This window comes from Chiloscyllium plagiosum, chromosome 11 (assembly GCF_004010195.1).
Source record: "Chiloscyllium plagiosum isolate BGI_BamShark_2017 chromosome 11, ASM401019v2, whole genome shotgun sequence".
Taxonomy (NCBI): Eukaryota; Metazoa; Chordata; class Chondrichthyes; order Orectolobiformes; family Hemiscylliidae; genus Chiloscyllium; species Chiloscyllium plagiosum.
In genome coordinates, this window is record NC_057720.1 from 83,429,437 (window position 1) to 83,450,045 (window position 20,609).

The window sequence follows — 20,609 nt, forward strand, 5'->3', positions numbered from 1 at the left end:
GCGCTTTAGGGAACATCTCTGGGACACCCGCACCAATCAACCACACCGCCCTGTGGCCCAACATTTCAACTCCCCCTCCCACTCTGCCGAGGACATGGAGGTCCTGGGCCACCTTCACCACCGCTCCCTCACCACCAGACGCCTGGAGGAAGAACGCCTCATCTTCCGCCTCAGAACACTTCAACCCCAGGGCATCATTGTGGACTTTAACAGTTTCCTCATTTCCCCTTCCCCCTCCTCACCCTAGTTCCAAACTTCCAGCTCAGCACTGTCCCCATGACTTGTCCTACCTGCCTATCTTCTTTTCCACCTATCCACTCCACCCTCCTCCCTGACTTATCACCTTCATCCCCTCCCCCACTCACCTATTGTACTCTATGCTATTTTCTCCCCACCCCCACCCTCCTCTAGCTTATCTCTCCACGCTTCAGGCTCTCTGACTTTATTCCTGATGAAGGGCTTTTGCCCGAAACGTCGATGGTAATGGGTTAGCCAAGTAGATGCTAGTTTCTTTTTCAATAGAAACGGAGTATAAAAATAGGGAGTCTTGCTAAAACTATGAAAAGTACTAGTCAGACCATAGCTGGATTACGATGAACAGTTTTGCTCTGCTTATCGAAGGAAAGATGTACTGGCATTGGAGTCCAGAGAGACCCACTAAGCTGATCTCGGTATGGAGGAATTCTCTTACAAGGAGAGGAGAGGGCTTCTTTTCATTGGAGTTTAGAAGAATGAGAGGAGACCTTATTGAAACATTAGATTCTTAGGGAACTTGACAGGATAATGCAAAGAGGTTGTGGGACATTCTCGGAGTAGAGGCCATAATCTCAGAGTAAGGAGTAGCCCATTTAAGACAGAGATGAGGAATATATGTGTAGAATTCTTTATCACAGAGGGCTGTCAGTGCTAAGTCATTAAGTACTTTTAAGGCTGAGATAGACAAATTTCTGGTCAGTAATGGAACCGAGGGTTTCGGGGAAAGGTGAGAAAGTGGAGTTGAGTATTATCAGATCAAACATGATCTTATTGAATAGTAGAGCAGATTTGATGGCTTGAATAGCCTGCTGATACTTCTTATTGTCTCATCTCCAGCAAAGGGCGTAGTTCAAATCTACAAGAGTGGGGTGAGAATTTACAGAAGAGTGAGATGTGAGCATCTATGAGTGAGAAGTGAGGCTTACATCGGAGCCTTTGTGTTTTAGAGAGAGAAAACAAATGCATTCATTTAGCTTTCACCCCACTCCCACCCCTTCGGGCTACCTTCCAGCCAATTAAGTATTTTTTGAAGCACAGCCACTGTTTTAATGTGGGAAACTCATTTGTGCAATGCGAGATCCCACAGAAGTCAACGTGGTCATGTCAATATAAATGTTCTTGTGATTGTTCTTAGCCAGGACACTGGAGATAATTGAGGAGAAAGTGAGGTCTGCAGATGCTGGAGATCAGAGATGGAAATGTGTTGCTGGAAAAGCGCAGCAGGTCAGGCAGCATCTAGGGAACAGGAGAATCGACGTTTCGGGCATTAGCCCTTCTTCAGGAATGAGGACAGTTTGTCCAGCAGGCTGCTGGACAAACTGTCCTCATCACTGGAGATAATTCCCAACAGCCTCTTTGAAAACATTGGTCATGATTCAGTCCTTAGCAGAAGATTCTGGACTCAGTTCCTACTCCAAATTTCAAAGTAGATTCATGTTTAATACTTCAGTGTAGCACTGTCAAAGGTATTAAAAGCTGAAGGCCCATCTGCTCTCTCAGATGATATAGCACTATTTTGAAGACAATGAGGGGAATTGTTGATTTTCGTCCTTCAATCAAACATTACAAAAAAGATTTGCTTATCATTACCAATTTGCTGTTCACAATTTATTTCTACATTTGCTAAATTACAACATTGAATACATTTCAGAAGTGCTCCATTAAATATGAAATGCTTTGGAACATCTAGTGGACATAAAATGCTACATAAATGCAAGTTTCTTTAAAAGTTCCAACTGCAATTTTTTTTACATTCTCCAGGGAGGAAATTCAGACCCTCAGTTTAACATCTTACCTAAATTACACCTCCTGTGAAAAGTGCAGCACTCCCTCACTTATGCACTTGATTTGTATGCTGTAATCCTACAGTGAAAATGGAACCAACAATCTAACTGAGTTATGGCTGGTATTACCTTTATAACAGAATGAACAAGAACAAAATATTTGGTTGCCTCCAATCAAAGGTACGCAACTAGTTAAAAAATTGAACAATTAATCAATGAAAGCTGTAATATTATTCCTATGTCTTTCAGCCACTCCTGTCCCTGGATTGCTCATCACTCAAGGCAGGTGCCTCACAAACACCAACAAATGAAATGAATTTTAAATCAACAAATATGCTGTCTTCTTTAAGTCTGGCACAAGCTTTCACAGCAGATCTTTTTGGCTAAGTGGCATTGTTACAATTTTTAAACTGTTTCAAAAATCTCAAAAAAGAATGCTAATAAGTAGATTACTTTGAGCTGGTTGAATTAGGAACAACGGTGCATTTTCTTAGAGAAAACTCTCTCTTTGAACATAAACGCAATAAAGAAATCACCGAGGGTAACGAATAAGGAAATCCTGGCACATTGGAAGCAATTGAACCATTAAACTGCTAATCTCCCAAAAATTTATGGATTCCGCTCTACACTTAAGCGTGATTCGGAAAACGTTAATAAAACGAAAGTAACATTGTGTCATGAATTCTGGTGAGGGCTGTAATGGAAAATTATAACAGTAAGACAGAGCCTCATATTGTGCACATGGCTTTCTCTTGGCATCATCATCATTCAGATAATTAAACATAATTTTATATCTAGAATTAGTGTTATTGTCACTTGTACTCACATGAATACAGTGAAAAATTTAAAAGAAGTACAACAGGATCTTGATCAGATGGGCCAGTGGGCTGAGGATTGGCAAATGGAATTTAATTTAGATAAATGTGAGGTGCTGCACTTTGGAAAGGCAAATCAGGGCAAGACTTAAAGACTTAATGACAAGAACCTGGGGAGTGTTGCTGAACAAAGAGACCTTGGAGTGCAAGTTCATACCTCCATGAAAGGGGTGTTGCAGGTTGATAGGATAGTGAAGAAGGCATTTGGTATGTGTTTCTTTATTGGTGACTGCATTGAGTGTAGGAGTTGGGAGGTCACGATGCAGCTGTACAGGGCATTAATTAAGCCACTTTTGGAATACTGCATGCAATTCTGGTCTCCCTGCTTTTGGAAGGACGTTGTGAAACTTGAAAGGGTTCAGAAAAGATTTACAAGGCTGTGCCAGGTTTGGAGGGTTTGAGCAAAAGGGAGAGACTGAATCCTCTCTGGAGTACCATGAGGCTGAGGAGTGGCCTTATAGGGGTTCATAAAATCAAGAGGGGCATGGATAGGGTGAATAGCCAAGGTCTTTTTTTCCCGGCTGAGGGATTCCAAAACTAGAGGGCATAGGTTTAAGGTGAGAGGGGAAAGATTTAAGAAGGACTAAAGAGGCAACTTTTTCACACAGAGGGTAGTACATGTTTGGAACAAGCTGCCAGAGGAAGTGATGGAGGTTGGTACAATTACAACATTTAAAAGCATCCGGATGGGTATATGAATAGGAAGGGTTTAGAGGGACATAGGCCAAATGCTGGCAACTGGGACTAGATTATTTTCAGATATCTGGTTGGTATGGACATGTTGGACCTGTTTCTATGCTGTACAGCTGTACGACTACGTTGCTACTTATGGCACCGCCTTAGGTATGAATGTACATAGGTACAGATTCTTAAGTGCAAATTCTTAGGAAAAACATCAGAAGACTAAAGTACAAAGTCCAGCATTGCAGATGTTCACACCATCTTTGATACAAAAGTACAAAATCATAGGAATAAATTTGAAAAATAAATAAAAGTTTTAAAAAAAGAGTCCTAACAGCCCAGTACATGTCAGCACCTAGCCTCCAGACTGTGCCAGGCTTTATCGCGGGGCCAGGAGTCCACTCTGGATTCACCTTGAGGCCAGAAGTCTGCATTGAGGCCAGGATTTGGCGCTGAGGCCAGAGGTCCACATTGGGGCCTGGAGTGACATCACATTGAGGCTTTCAAGGAAGGGAGTCCATGTTGAGGCCGGGAGTTCATGTTGGCCTCCCCTCGAGGCCAGCAGTCCTCACTGAAGAAGTGTTGTTGAATGTTAACTGCCCAGTTTTCAGACCTGCTGAGTTTCTCCGCAATTTCTGTTTTTTAATGACCTGGAATGTGGTTTGGTTATTCACTTCATTGTTTTTTGTGGAGTCTTGTGTGCAAATTTGCTGTATGTTTTCTGCACTATAGCAGTGACTATATTCCAAAGCTATTAGATTGATTATAAAATACTTTAGGACATAGGCCATGAGGCACTATTTCAATAAAAATCTTTTCACTTTATTTTTAATACAAATCTTTGATACTTCCCAGATCCTTAGATTCATTGCTTGGTCTCATCCTTTTCACTGTCTGGTCTTTAATCCCATCTGTTCCAACAGCTGATGTTCCCTTCCAGGTTTCTTTTCCTTCATTGCTTGGTTTTCCATGTCCTTACCATAGTCTCAGAGATCAAGGATTTTTTCTTCAACTTGGATGTTTGAAAATGACCCAGGCGTATGTGTAAGATCAGCCTGAAGTTAAGTATGGCAACGATACCAAGGGAAGTGAGACAAATGAGAGAGTGAGTACAGTGGTTGGAAGTAAGTTAATGATGTTGCTGTGGAAGCACAGGAAGATTAGGCACACTGCATTGCTGGTTAAGCCATAGTACTGCTGCTGGTTGATGAAGAGCCACAATAATCACTTCTGAGCCACACAGGGTCCAGGCTTTAATGTGGTAGCTTTAAAACAGAGATAGGGAGGACCCAGAGTTGAACTGTGAATGACATTGTCAGGAATTTGATATCTAAATTACATGTGGCATCCAATTTCCACCCCGAGGCCCAGGTGATGTAATGTAGGTGATTACTAACACTGTAGTGTGCCACTGAGAATTTGACAACATTAAAATCTACTGCAAAGACCTGGTTTGCAAGTCAGAGGCATAACAGGCAAGAAAATAAAAACTTGTATTTATAAAGCAACTTAATATGAAACAAACAAAAAATTACATCAATTTTGTTATGAAGGGCAAATTCAGCTTCCAATACCAACAGCAGTGAGAGACATGATCATTTTATGGTATTGCTTTTCCAAAGGTGGTGGTGAGCTGCCTTCCTGAATTTCTGCAGTTCATGTGGTATCGGTACATTGATAGAGCTGTTAAGGAGGAAATTCCAGGATTTTGACCCAGTCAGAGTGAAAAAATAGTAATATATTTCCAAGTCAGGAAAGGAAGTAGAGGAGAGTTTGGAAATGGTGGCGTTGCCAAGTTACTGCTGTCCTTCTAGTTGGTTGAGGACATGAGTTTGGAATGTTCTGTTTAAGGAGACTTGGTGAGTTGTTGCAGTACATCTTGTTAATGGCACACGTTCTGACACTGCATCAATGATAAATAGGTTGAAAGTGGAAAGTGTTAGATGGGGTGCCAATTGAGCACGCTGCTTTGTCTCGGCTGGTGTCTAGTTTCTTCAGTGTTATTGAAGCTGCACGCATCCAAGCAAGTTAACACTATTTCAATCACTTTGCATTGCAGATCAGCTTTGACAGGCTTTGAGGAGCTGGGTAGTGAGTTACATATCACAAAATTTCCACCCTCTGGCCTGGTTTTGTAACCACATATTTATATGACTGGGCCAGATGAGTGATAACCCTGCAGAATATTTTTACTTGAGGATTCAGCTATGGTTATGCCATTGAATGTCAAGGGGCAATGGTTGCCTTCTCTCCCATTGGAGAAAGTCGAGGCACTGGTGGTGTAAATGTTACTTGCCACCCATCAGCAAGGCCTGAATGTTATCTGAGTCTTATTGTGTTTGGACCTGGATTGCATCCATTTCTGGGGAATCGCAAATGGTGCTGAACTTTATGTAATCATTCGTGAGCATCCTCACTTCTGACCTAACGATGGAGGGAAGGTTGAAGCAGATGAAGATGACTGGCTGAGGGCATAACATTAAGGACCTTCCGTTGTGGCCTCAAACAACGGTTTTCTTTTGTGGTAGGTATGACTCGAATTAGTGAAGAGATTTCCCCCGTTTCCAGCTTTGCTAAGGCTACTTGGTGCCCCTCTCGGTAAAATTCAACTATGATGTCAAGGGAAGTTACTCTCACCTCACCTTTTTTGTCTATCTTTGTACCAAGGCTGTAATGGGACCAGGATCTGAGTGTTTCTAGTAGAACCAAACTGAATGCCAATGAACAATAATGTTGTGTTAATGCTATTTGATATCTGTTCCATCATTTTGCTGATGATCGAAAATAGTCTGACGGGGCAGTACTTGGCCAGCTTGGATTTGTCATGTTCTTTACTGACAGGGCATGCATGCACAATTTTCCATATTGTCAGGAAGCTGCCAGTGTGGTAATGTTTGATTAAAACAATGTTTCATACAGCAACTTCCAATAGGCAGTCACAGCCAGTTACAAGATTCACCAAGACTCCATAGACGGCAAGACTCATGACCGCTGTCATCTGGAAGGACAAGGATAGCAGAGGTATGGTGTGCAAGTTTCCTTCTAGGCTACTCACCATCATGAAAATATTCCAACATGCATTCATTGTTGCTGGATCAAATTCCAGAACTTCCTTCTTAATGGCATCGTGGGTCTACTTTCTGGAATGCAGTGCAGTGGTTCGACAAGGCAGCATATCACCACCTTCTTAAGGGAAACTAGGGATGGGCAGTAAATGCTAGCCCTGTCAGTGACAGCCATGTCTCCTGAATGAGTAACAAAAAGTAATCAACCAATACCCTTCACTTGTGTATCTTTAACCTTAATACACAAATACAATTAACATACTATTTTTATATCAACTTCTTTCACTACCAACACCACCTCCCCCTACAGCCCCATGACACCTTCCCCTGCAACCACCAAAGGTGTAACACTTGCCCATTTACCTCATCCCTCCTCAATATCCAACAGCCCAAACTCGCTTTCCAGGTGAAGCAACACTTTACCTGCTATTCACACAATCTAGCCTACTGCATTTGCTGCTCACCATGTGGTCTCCTCAGCATTGGGAAAATGAAGATTAGACTGGGTGACCGCTTTGCAGAACACCTATGTTCTGCCTGCAAAAATGACCCTAAGCCTCCACTTGCCTGCCAGTTTATCACATCACCTTAGTTCCTAGCAAACATCTCTGTTTCAGGCTTGCTGCAGTGTTCCAGTGAAGCTCAGCGCAAGCTGGAAGAACAACACCTCGTTTTCTGTTTGGGGACCCTGCAGCGTCCGGACTCAATAATTTTAGGGCCTTAGTTCTTCCATGTCCTAGCCCCCAACCCTACATTACACATTGCGTATTGTTAGCCACTAACAGTCTCCATTAACAGCTATTCACCCTCTTAACCAGATTGTTATCCACTCCTTTGTCTCTCAAACGATTCATTTCTCACTTTGGCTCTATCACCACTTATCATTTTGTTCTTACCCCTTCCCCCACCTTATCTTCTGAATTTCAACCGACATTTCCTAGCCACCATCACTTCTGAGGAAGGGTCACTGGACCCAAAATGTTAACTCTGATTTCTCTTCTCAGATGCTGCCAGACCTGATGAGCTTTTCCAGCAACTTCTGCTTTCGTTTTTTGATTTTGATCTTGCAAGAGTCTGGCTTGAATGCATGGGGAGCTTGTTTCAAGGAGAACGCTTGGTTTTGCTTGCCAGTCCTCCAGTTGAACCATATACCTTGCTTGACACCCATCCAGACCTTGAAGGTATTTGTTTCATCTCAAATTTAGGACAGTTACAGTTGTATCATCAGGAAATATTTGCAGGATAATATTGAAGTTTCTGACATCTCAGAATCATTGAAGCACAATCCACAGATGCTTGCAGTTGGCTGAGCGAATGCTTTAAAAGGTAGGTAAATGCAGTAAGAGTTCCTGATGGCGAGCTTGATATTTTTCTTGAACTTGTTTGACATTAAAGACCATGTTTGAGGTTCCTCTGTAAGGTCTAAAACCCCACCATGTCTCTTGAAGGATTTCCTCAGATACGAGAAGGTAGCAATTCAGGAGAATGTGTGTCAAGCTTGGATAATAACGAAAACCTCAATACTTCCAAAGTTTGGTTTATCTCCTTTCTTGAAAACAGTTTTGTTAGTTACAGTCCTGCAATCAGGGTGAGAGTCTTTATCCTAACAAGATGGTGAGACGAGTGATGGAGTCTTGATGTGAGCAAAGCCCCACCAGCTTTGAAGACCTTGACTGGAAATGTAATGTTAGAGGCAGAGGACGAACCCTCTGCTCATTAAAACCAAACCCCCAAAAAGCTTGCCTCACCTCGTAACTTATCAAAATGTGTGATTGAAAGAAGATCCTTGATTTCCACTGGATAATTAAAAATAACAATTTGTTTATTTAACCCTAACAGTGAACACTAACCAAAACTGTTAACAAACCGAACACTCTTTCCTCTATCTCGCCATTATGCCTTAACTGAACACATTTCTATTAATATGCTGTTCCAATAACACAATTATTAAACATTACATAAACTTAATTTCTCAAAGTCCATAGAGTCTTTTATGTTGTCTTCCTGCTGGTCTTCGTTCCAGTCCTCTAATCCTGCTGTCTCCTTCTGGGTTGTCTTCTTTCTTGTTACTGCTTTTACAGCAATAAGTACCTTTTTTATAAGATTAGATTCCCTACAGTGTGGAGACAGGCCCTTCGGCCCAACAAGTCCACACCGACCCTCTGAAGAGTAACCCACCCAGACCCATTTCCGTCTGACTAATGCACCGAACACTATGGATAGTTTAGCACAGCCAATTCACCTGGCCTGCACATCTTTGAACTGTGGGAGGAAACCGGAGCACCCAGAGAAAACCTGCACACAGGGAGAATGTGTAAACTCTACACAGACAGTTGCCCAAGGCTAGAATCAAACCTGGGACCCTGGCACTGTGAGGCAGCAGTGCTAACCACTGAGCAACTGAGCCTTTTGATAGATAGATACAAATTTCTTTGAGAGCTTCTCATGTTAGATTGCCAGTTTGTTCTACAGCAGGTGCTCTGACCAGTTTTCAAAATGCCCGTGTTTTGTATACCCCCAACATTATTGCCTCTCATTGGACATAATTTAAATTAATTGGTTAATTTTGAGTTATGGTCGAAACAGCAACCAAAACTCAGGTATCCAATTCATAGCCATTGGCTACATTTATCTATTTTGGAAACGTCAATCTCTTAGCTGTTATGTATTCTGGCAGATGTGGCTGTATTTTAAATTTACTTTAAAATTCAGAAAGCACTTTCTATCTTAAAGTGAACATACACTTTTCTCAACTTCTTCATAGTAACAATGCCAAAGTACCCAGGATATGGAGGAGCCGGTGTTGGACTGGGGTGAACAGTACCAAATAAGAACCGGGTGCGATGCTCAATTCATCGATCACCAGTTCCAACATACCACAGGGAGAACCTGTAATGACCTCCTCAGGAGACAGACACGGGATGCAACTGGTAGGGTACCCTTCGTTGTCCAGTCCTTCTCGGGAGTGGGAGAACTACACCATGTTCTTCACAGCCTGCAACAATTATCGATGAGGATGAGCCAAGACCTTCCCTATGCCTCCACTTCTCACCTTTAAACAGCCGCCAAACCTTAAACAGACCATTGTTCACAACAAACTGCCCAGCCTTCAGAACAACATGGATCACAATATTGTACAACCCTGTCATGGCAACCACTGCAAGACGTGTCAGAGTGTCGACATGGATACCACCATTACATGTGGGGGCACCACCCACCATGTATGCGGCTGGTACTCATGTGACTCGGCCAACATTGTCTATCATTTGCTGCAGGCAAGGATGCCCCGAGGCATAGGTACATTGGCAAAACCAAGCAGACGCTATGACAGCAAATGATTGGACACTGCGCAACAATTACCAGACAGGGGTATTCCCTCCCAGTTGGGAATCACTGCAGCGGTCAGGGACATTCAGCCTCAGATCTTCAGGTGACTGCCCTCCAAGGTGGACTTTGGGATACGCAACAATGCAGAGTGGCCGATCAGAGGCTGGTAGCCAAGTTTGAAACCCATGAGGATGGCCTCAACTGGGACCTGGGGTTCATGTCTCACTACAGGTGACCCCACCACACTATATACTCTCTCATACAAACATACCCTTACATGCTCACACACTCACGCAGACCCTCTCACATACACACGCTCTCTGTCAAACACACACACATACAACCCCCCACACTCACAACCAAGCACACACCCTCTCACAGGCTTACACTCCATCACACACAAACACACTTTACCAAGCATGCACACATGCAACACACTCTCTCATGCACACTCATGCGCACACTCACATGCACACACTCGCACTCTGTCTCTCTCATGCATGCACGCACACATATATGTCTATGAGATGAATTTGCAGAATCATATTTGCAGATGCATTCTATTTTGCTCAAAAAGTGCACAACCTGTGGACAGTCAATGCAGGCAGTCAATCCATGTAATATTTTATAAATTCCTACTTTGGAAATAGAACCAGTCTGACTGGTTGGGATACAGACAGATTCTCACCTCATACCTTCAATGTATTGTCTGAGCTGAGATGTCACTTTTTTTATAAAACCTTACGTTATCTCGAGAATGTGACTGAAAGAAGTTCTGGGATTTACATAATAATTAACCGAAACCTGCAACCGATTCTAAAAGATGTAAGGCTTAACAGCAGTCTAAGTTTGTTCAATATATCATTTCAGTTGCATGACACTGTAACCTTTTGCTATAAATTCTGTGTCTTTGCTATTGTTCCACAGCTACCTGATGAAGAAGCAGCACTCCGAAACCTAATGCTTCCAAATAGACCCATTGGACTATAACCTGTGTGACTTTTAACAAAAGTACCCAGAGACAAATACAAAAGATGGAGTATGTGAGGTAGGAAGTGAAAACCAAGAGATGCAGCAATTTGCTGATCATCAGGACATGATCATTTTGTTTTGAAGCTAGCAAGGCCGTCTCTTGAGCAAACCTCATCTCTGGATTACTTACCGCCACATACCAGTAAGAATAGAAATAGGAGGTTGGTCCTGACAAAAGCGTGCCTGGGAGAGATGGTGCAGAAGGGTGCGCTTTCAGTTTCTGAGATCTTCGACTGTTTTTGGGTGCAGTGAGATTTGTACAAGACAGATGATTTGCACCTGAATTGGAATGAGACCAGCACTCGATGGGGTTGTTTGCTGGTCTGTTAGAGAGAGTTTAAACTAACTTGGCAGGGGTTGGGATCCAGAGGGAAGGTTCAACAGAGGGAGATGAATGGCCAGACTTATAAAAACAAGGGGGTCAAGAGGCATAGAAATCATGCCCCAGTTGAGGCACAAAGAGGTTTGACATGGCTGGGTGGTATTGATTTGAATGCAGGGAGTCTGATGTACAAGGCAAAAACGTTCAGGGCACAAAGGGGGCATAATATAAATGTGATCATTGCATCATGGTTGAGGGGCAGGACAGGTGGCTCAATATTGCAGAGTATAGACTCTTCAGGTGAGACATTGAAGGAGTTAAAAGAGGAGGGGGTGTCACAGTACTGATCAGGGAATCAAGTGCAGCAGTAAGGAGAGATGATATCTTAGAGGGCTTCTCAAATAAAGCCATATAGGTAGAACTTGCAAACAAAAAAGAAGCAATCACATTGCTGGGAGTGTACTATACACACCCTAAATACCTGAGAAAAGTAGGAGACCTGTGGCAAATGGACTCCAATGCAGATAAATGTGAGGTGATGCACTTGGGTAGGATAAACAAGGCAAGGAAATACTGATGAACAGTAGGGTCAAAAAATGTAGCACTGGAAAAGCACAGCAGGTCAGTTATCATCTGAGGAGAAGGAGAGTCAACATTTCAGGCATTCCTGATGAAGGGCTGATGCCTGAAACATTGACTCTCCTGCTGCCTGACCTGCTGTGCTTTTCCAGTGTCCACACTTTTCGACTCTGATCTCCAGCATCTGCAGTCCTCACTTTCTCCTGATGAACAGTAGGTCCCTGGAAAGCACTGAGGATCAGAGGAAGCTTGGTGTGTATGATTAGATTACCTACAGTGTGGAAATAGGCCCTTTGACCCAACAAATCCACACCGACCCTCTGAAGAGTAACCCACCCAGACCCATTTCCCTCTGACTAATGCACCTAACACTATGGGCAATTTAGAATGGCCAAAACACCTAACCTGCACATCTTTGGACTGTGGGAGGAAACCAGAGCACCTGGAGGAAACCCACGCAGACATGGGGAGAATGTGTAAACTCCACACAGACAGTTGCCCAAGGCTGGAATCGAACCTGGGTCCCTGGTATTGTGAGGCAGCAGTGCTAACCACTGAGCCACCGTGCCACCCCTAAGTATGTCCACTGGTCCCCTAAGATATCATGACAGGTTGATAAAGTGGTTAAGAAGGCATATGGAATATTGTCTTTATTTGTCAGACATAGGATGTAAAGCACAAAGGCTATCCTCAAACTGTATAAAAAGCTAGTCAGGCCCAAGCTAGAATGTTGTGTGCAGTTCTGGAACCAACATTATAGGATGATGTGATTTCACTGGACACGGTGCAGATGAGATTTACCAGAATGTTGCCTGATTTCTATTGTTTCAGTTATGAAGAAAGATTGGATAGATTGGGGTTGTTTACCTTGGAGCAAAGGAGACTGAGGGGGGACATTATTGTGATGTAATACATTATGAGGGGCATAGATAGGAAGAATCATTTCCCCTTGGTGGAGAGATAGATGACCATTGGACATTTATTTTACGTCAAGGGGCAAGAGGTTAAGAGAAGATATGAGGAAAAACTATTTCACCCAAAACTCTCCGCCTGTAAGTATGGGAGAGGCAGAAACCAAAGAATTTAAATGTGTCCTTACAATACCAAGACATACAGGCTGTGGGCCAACTACTGGAAAATGGGATGAGAATTGCAAGATGATTGTTTTGATGGGCACAGACTCGATAGGCTGAAGGGCATTTTTTTGTACGGCAAGTTTCAATGACTCACTGAATGGATAAGGTCAAATGGACAAAATCATCTTTGCTTACAGGATGGTGTTTCTACTCTTAAGGATGACAATGCATCCCATCAGTGTTGGAAAGAACAATTTCAACAATTCCTTAACTGAATCCAAAGTTTGTAGCTGATGCTCTCCAGGCTATCCCATTACCCTGTGGGAGAATGTAAGGGTGAAGCAGCATCGATGGTAGAGCTGGACAAGCAATGGAACAGATGAGAAACAGCAGAGAATGCTTCCACAATTTATTTTTAAATGAGTACAATGAGGGAGTGACCTCGTAGAAACCTATTAAATTCTAACAGGGCTATACAGGGTAAACGCAAGAAGAATGTTCCTGATGACTAGGGAGTCCAGAATCACAGTCAAAGGATACATTGTAGGCCTTTTGGGGCTGAGATGAGAAATTTCTTCACCCAGAGAAAGTTGAACCCATGTAATTCTGTGCCGCAGAAAATGGTTAAGGCAACTTTAAAATACATAATATGATCAAGCAAAGTCAGCAATGCTTCACAAAGGAGATATCATACCTAGAATTCTTTGAGGAGGTAACTAGCAGGTTAGATAAATGGTAAAGCAGAGATTGTAATATATTTGGACTTTCAAAATGTGATGGAAAAGGTACCACAAATTAGGCTCCTTAATAATATAAGAGCCTGTTGTGTTGGAGGTAGTATATCAGCATGGAGAGAGGTTTGGCTAACTCAGAAAAGACAGAGAATTAAGATAGGTGGTGCATTTTCAGGATGGCAACTTGTAACTGGCGGTGTGCCATAGGGATCAGGGCAGGGGCTACAAGTGTTTACAACATCTATGAATGACTTGGATGAGGAAAGTGAACGTACTGCAACAATGTTTACAGATGACACAAAACAGATGGAAAGGCAAGTGATGAGGATGATACAGTCTGCAGCGGGAAATAGACAGGTTACTGAGTGGGCAAAAACTTGGCAGATCGAATATAAAGTGGGAAAATGTAAGGTCATGCATTTTGGTAGAACAATTGAAGAGCTGAATATTATTTAACTGAAGAAAGATCACACAAAACTACACAGCAGAGTGTTTTCAGAGTCCTCGTGCATGCATTACAAAGACCTAACATCCAACCGGGGAATAGAGAAGGCAAATGGAATGTTGGCCTTTATTTCAAAGGGCAACAAGTATGAAAATAGCGAGGTTTTGCTAAAGCTAGACAAGACACAAGTCAACCCACAACTGGAATGCTGTGAAATGTTCGACCCCTTAGCTGAGGAAAGGTATACATATATTGGAGGCAGTCCAGAGAAGGTTCGCAGGCTGATATGGATATGGAGGGATTGTCTAATGAAGAGAGGTTAAGTAGACGAGTCTGTACCCATTGGAATTTAGAATAATAAGAGGCAAACATATTGAAACATACAGATTCTGAGGGAACTTAATGGGGTACTTGTGGAGATATTTCCCTCTTGCGGGAAAGAACAGTAGACCATAATTTCAGGATAAAAAATCGCGCATTTAAGACAGAAATGAGGAGAACTGTTTTTTCCCTCAGAGAGTAATGGATTTGTGGAATCCTTTACTGCAGAGATCTGTCAAGGCTGAGTCATGAAGTATATTCAAGTCTGAGACAGATTTTTAAACCAGGGAGTAAAGCATAATACTAAAAAGGCAGGAGAGTGGCATTGAGAGGTATCAGATTAGCCATGAATGGCATAGCAGATTCGATGGCTGAATGGCCTACTTTTGCTCCTACATCTTAATGTCTTATGTTAGTCCTCCGAAACTAAGAATCACTTAATATTGGTCCTGGAAGAATTGAATGATAACTAAATAAATAGCATAAAATATCACTGTAGAGTACGATTTTTGGTTGTGTTCAGTTCTGTAGTTTAAAGTACATTAAATAATTAATTAAACTTTGTCATATCATCCTTTCAGCGGATGAATAGAAATTCTCATTTAGTTTTAAAAGTCTGTACAGGGATTGTGACCTACTCAGAACAGTCTGGTGTTGTATGGACCAAGTTCAAATTCTGATTTGTGTTCTGTTCGGTGCTAATGGCCAAAGCAACAGGGATAACTTTATAATTAGTGGGGTGGGTATATTTGACCCAGACTGTGTCCACATACACTGTGTAACAATAGCCAGGATGATTACAATAAAGAATCCTTTGTTTGAGATTTTAACCTGCCCATTCTCATTTCCGATCCAAACAAGTCTGCTGAGCACTTCCAATATTCCTGCTTTAGCTTCAGTATTCGCATTTTTTCTTTTCTGCTGTTCTTTGTCCACTGTCATCATTAGCTGCAGTGAACTTGATTAAATATTCCCACCATGACTGCCATGCCCTATTGTGCATTTCAGGCTGCATTAATCCTATTTGCTCACTAATTCAGATACCATAGCTCAAGATAACCCCGAATTGGCACGAGTTGGTGCTACATTGCTGGGAGAAAAAGAGAAAGTTAATCAGCAGTTTGCGTGGGTGGGCTTTGAGGATTCGGATTACATTACTTGAATTTTTGTGTGCTGGCAATACTTGGAAAAAACTAGAGACTAACAAGGTAGTAGCTATGTGTTGCTGTGTGATGACGGTATGAAGTTTTGTTTTGCAAAAAGAACAGCTACTTTTGTAGAATTATGGGAAATGTAGCACTTTGAGAGGTAATTCATTTCATGGTGCCTGTGCTAGTGCTAGACTTGCAATTAATATCATCAGTTCAAGTCCCAAGACCAGCTATTGACAGATTAGATTAGATTCCCTACAGTGTGGAAACAGGCCCTTCAGCCCAACCAGTCCACACCGACCTTCCGAAGAGTAACCCACCCAGACCCATTTCCCTCTGACTAATGCACCTAACACCAAGGACAATTTAGAATGGCCAATTCACCTGGCAGCCCATCTTTGGACTGTGGGAGGAAACCCAGGCAGACACGGGGAGAATGTGCAAACTTCACACCAGACAGTCACCCAAGGCTGGGTTCAAACCTGGGTCCCTGGTGCTGTGAGGCAGCAGTGCTAACTACTGAGCCACCGTGCCACCCCAGATATATGCCCTTCTTAGATATCTTCTAATCAATCTGTTTGGAGATGTCATTACACACCTCTGGAGCAGGTGGGGCTTGAATCTGGGCACTACCATAACAGAAAAGTACCCCCATACATCTATTATTGATATTGTAGTCCGAACTCAATAACCACTTGTGGTAAAACACTTCGTGGCTAGGTAACTATTCTAGAAACTGCATGAAAATACCTTCCCAGCTTGCAAAGTATGACACAGAGCCACATAAAGAGATACTATGTTAGATGATCACAAGTTTGGTAAAAGAGATGCCAAAAACAGTACTTTAACGTAGAAAATGTAATTATCCAAATCTCTCTTGAAAGCCATGATTGAATCTGTTTCCAAGCACTCTCAGGCTATGCAGATAGAAACAGTAATAGGCCACACCATCCCATGAGCATTCTCCACCATCAATAAGATCATGTTTAATCTGGTTTTAACTTCAATTCCACTGACCTGCCTGTTGTCCATAATTCTTCACACCCTTATAATTCAAAAATCTGTCCATCTCAGACCCTGACGTTTGAAATTTATTTCAGTGGATATTGGAGTGGCTGTCTACATAAGCGTTTATTCCCATAGTCGAGAGTGTGGTGCTGGGAAAGCACAACAGGTCACATCAGGATGAAGGGCTTTTGCCCAAAACATCGATTCTCCTGCTCCTGAGATGCTGCTCCTGAGATGCTTTTCCAGCACCACACTCTCAACTCTGATCTCCAGCATCTGCGGTCCTCACTTTTGCCCAGTTTATTGCCCATGCCCAATTGCTGTTGAGAATATAGTAGAGCCACTGTAATCCATATGTTTTAGATAAATCATAGATGGAGTCATAGAGCGATACAGCATGGAAACAGACCCTTTGGTCCAACTAGTCCATGCCGGCCAGCTATCTTAACCTAATCTAGTCCCATTTGCCAGCATTTGCCCTGTATTCCTCCAAAACTTTTCTACTCATATACCCATCCAAATGTCTTTTAAATGTTGTATTTGTACCAGCTTCCACCACTTCCACTGGCAGCTCATTCCACACACGTACCACCCTCTGCGTGAAAAAGTTGGAGTTTTAGGCTTGTCTCAGTGACATGCACGACATCAATAACTGTATCGGTGCTACCTTGTGCTCCCTCAAGGAGGTTGAACAGTTCATCCAGTTCACCAACACCTGATCTCAAATTCACCTGGCATTCCATACACGTACCACCCTCTGCGTGAAAAAGTTGGAGTTTTAGGCTTGACTCAGTGACATGCACTACATCAATAACTGTATCGGTGCTACCTTGTGCTCCCTCAAGGAGGTTGAACAGTTCATCCAGTTCACCAACACCTGATCTCAAATTCACCTGGACGATCTCGGACACCTCCCTCCCTTTCCTGGACCTCTCCATCTCAATCTCTGGTGATCGACTGACCTCGGACATTTACTACAAGCCCACCGACTCCCACAGCTACCTAGACTACACCTCCTCCCACCCTACCTCCTGTAAAAACGCCATCCCTTCTTCCCAATTCTTCCGCCTCCATCACATCTATTCCCAGGATGACCAATTCCACCTTAGAAAATCCCAGATGGCGTCCTTCTTCCAAGATCGCAATTTCCCTTCCCACGTGGTCAATGATGCCCTCCAATGCATCTCCTCCACCTCCCACACCACCACCCTTGAACCCCACTCCTCCCAACGCAACCAGGACAGAGCCCCCGTGGTCCTTGCAATTAATATCATCAGTTCAAGTCCCAAGACCAGCTATTGACAGATTAGATTAGATTCCTATAGTGTGGAAATAGGCCCTTCAGCCCAACCAGTCCACCCTACCCCACCACCACCAACCTCCTTATGCATTGCATCATCCTCTGCCACCTACAAACGGACCCCACCACCAGAGACATATTTCTCTCCCCACCCCTATTAGAGTTCAGGAGAGACCATTCACTCTGTGACTCCCTTGTCTGGTCCATGACCCCCCCATCAGCCCACATCCCACTCCCAGCACTTTGCCCTTCCACCACAGGAAGTGCACAACCTGCGCCCACACCACTTCCCTTACCTCTGTCCAAGGCCCTAAAGGATCCTTCCACATCCGACAGAAATTTATCTGTACTTCCGCCAATGTCATCAACTGTATCCGTTGCACCTGATGAGGTCTCCTTTACATCGGGGAGACAGGATGCCTACTTGCAGATTGTTTCAGAGAATATCTCTGGGACACCTGCACCAACCAACCCGACCGCCCCATGGCTGGACACTTCAAATCCCCCTCCCACTCCGTCAAGGACCTGCAGATCCTGGGCCACCTCCATCGCAAAACCCATATTCCGCCTTGGACCCCTGCAAACACATGGGATCAATGTGGATTTCAACAGTTTCCTCATTTCCTCTCCCCACCACATTATCCCAGTCCCAAGCGACCAACTCGGCACCACCCTCCTGACCTGTCCATCACCTTTCCCATCTATCCGCTCCACTATCCTCTCCGACCTATCACCTTCTCCCTCACCTTCATCTACCTATCGCTTTCTCAACTTCCCCTCCAAACCCCACTCCCCCCGCATTTATCTCTCAGCCCCACCGGCACATAAGCCTCATTCCTGATGAAAGGCTTATGCCCGAAGCATCGATTCTCCTGCTCCTTGGATGCTGCCTGACCTGCTGCGCTTTTCCAGCACCACACTCTCAACCCTTGAATCAGTGATAGCCAGTGTTGGAGGAAATGAATAATGTGGTGGATGGTGTGCCTGTCAACTGAATTGCCTTGTTCTGCATGAGTGTCAAGCTTCTTGAGTGTTGCAGAAGAGAAATCCAAAAACTCACAGCCCATTAAGGGAAGAAATTTTTCCTCATCACCAACGAAGCATACTGTGAAACAATGCTTTCCGGTTAAGCAACAGGTTCTGAAGAAGGAGCACTGGACCCGAAACATCAACTCTGCTTTCTCTCCATAGATGCTGCCAGACCTGCTGAGTTTCTCCAGCAATTTTTGTTGTTGTTATTTATTACTTCCATTTTGCCTTGCTGTTTGTGCAGACTCAAAGACAGGAAGCTTATCATGCCCATCAGCAGACCTCAGTTAAGTCAAGGGGATACAATTCAGACTGGGGTCCGGCAACAGTAAGTTGAGTGCAACCTCTGGTACTAGTCTAGAGTTTGGACATGGTCAATTAGCTACTTGGGGCAGTCACCATCAGAATATTCTCATAAGGGAAGAGAGACTGAATGTCGGACAACCCACCACATCTTTTGACTCTTCCTGCCCTATTTTGGGCGTTTTCCTCCTGGAATGAGAGAAAGGGAGGTATTATGGAAGATGGAACAGGATGGAACAGCTGTTGCTTTTACGCAGGTCGGGAAGTGTCCCAAGTGAGTGAGAAGGCAGCGCAGAGTTTATGCAGGGGTATTCGTTTCAGGTTAGGGCAAATGACACAAGGCAGGGAAGAAGATGTTGCAGGCAGTAGTGAGAGTGGAAGAGCATGAGCTTCGGTAGGAAATGTGTACAGCAGCAGGGATAAAGAGATTGCGAGAAATTGGAAGAAGGCGGTGACACTTCAGCTGGCAGAGTGAGGAAGGTCAACGACCTTCTTCCCAGAGTTCTAAGCAGTCTTCCAGATGGCTGAGGCTGTGCAAACCTGGATCAGGCTCTTTTCCCTGGGGTCGGGGAGTCCAGAACTAGAGGGCATAGTTTTAGGGTGAGAGGGGAAAGATATAAAAGAGACCTAAGGGGCAACTTTTTCACGCAGAGGGTGGTACGTGTATGGAATGAGCTGCCAGAGGATGTGGTGGAGGCTGGTACAATTGCAACATTTAAGAGGCATTTGGATGGGTATATGAATAGGAAGCGTTAGGAGGGATATGTGCCGGGTGCTGGCAGGTGGGACTAGATTGGGTTGGGATATCTGGCCGGCATGGAAGGGTTGGACCGAAGGGTCTGTTTCCATGCTGCACATCTCTATGACTCTATCCATATCACCTGTCCAGCGGGACCTCTAGAACCTCGCCCACAAAGCGTGGCACTGACCTCCCCCTGCGTGTGATGTCTGGGACGAATGTCAGGAACTGTGCACTCGGGATTGACAGTGTTTGTTCAGGTGCACATCAAGCTTTTAAAGATGCAAGGGATGCCAATTAATTCTGTAATATCTGCCAAGTGGCAAGGTATTTTGGGAACAACGCATGATAAAATGGGTCTCGAATCAGACATGAGGGAAGCCATAGGTTGTGGAGTTTGGTAAGATACAACAAGAAATCTCATTAGGCCTCACGATGAAAAAGCCTCCAAAACCTGATGCAACTCATACTTAGCCGAGAAAACATAAGATTCCACTCAATAATTCTGACATTGGGGGTAGAACATCAATTGTAGGCTAATCTTACAATATTTGGGCTATGTATCAATTGTGTCAAGTTTGTT